We start from the raw sequence: 844 nt of genomic DNA on the forward strand, positions 1-844 counted from the left end.
TTGGCTCCTGCTTCGGTGTTTGTGGCAGCGTGGAGAATGGAGGGGCTCGTCCTGGGACCGGGAGCCAGGAAGGGGGCGGGGTACGTAAGGAAAGAGTACGAAAGGAAGGGAGAGGGGCATCTTGGCAAGTAAGTGAGCAGAAGTGAGGACTCCTTCTCCCCCCTTGGCGGGTTTGGAAGATGGTCTCTCGGTCCTCTCCCGCTCTGCTTTCCTGCCTTCCCGTCTGCCTGGTCCAGTAGCCACATGGCCTCCTTCCCGGCCCCTCTCTTAGCCTAAATGCTGGGGGAGTCGGGGGGAGAGGAGTACAAGCCGTCTTGTCAGGCATTGGCCTCTTTTCGGGGCTGTGGCTCACGTGCTCACAGGAAGCTTTAGCTCTCCTTGCTCCCAAGACAGAGCGGCCCCAGAACTGCCACCAGGAAAGTCAGCCCAAGGCTGGCCCTGGCTCTGAGATTTGGGGCTCACCCCCCTCCCCACCCTTTCCAGGCCCCAGCTACCCCGTGGCAGAGCCAGGAGGCTGATTGATCTGGAAGGCTTCTTCTATGCTGACTGTGTAATTCCTGCACTTTGCGATTCTGTGGCCTGTGGCTAAGCGTCCCAGACCCCAGCAGACACAGAGAGGGTCTGAGTCACTATTTTGTCTCTTGGCACAAGTCTTCAGGGACACGGCAACCACTGGTTGTGGTGTGTGGGGTCAGATGGCACACCTGTTCCTTCCTGCCATGCTTCCTGGTCCCTCCTGGACTCTTCAGCTGTCTCTTTGGCCCAGAGCTAGTCCTCACCCCAACAAGGCTTCTGGGGTGAGGAGCAGCCTCCCAGACTGCGTAGGGCCAGGCCTGAGTCTCGA

The sequence above is a fragment of the Pteropus alecto genome, unplaced genomic scaffold, assembly GCF_000325575.1.
Source record: "Pteropus alecto unplaced genomic scaffold, ASM32557v1 scaffold67, whole genome shotgun sequence".
In the NCBI taxonomy this organism is placed as follows: Eukaryota; Metazoa; Chordata; class Mammalia; order Chiroptera; family Pteropodidae; genus Pteropus; species Pteropus alecto.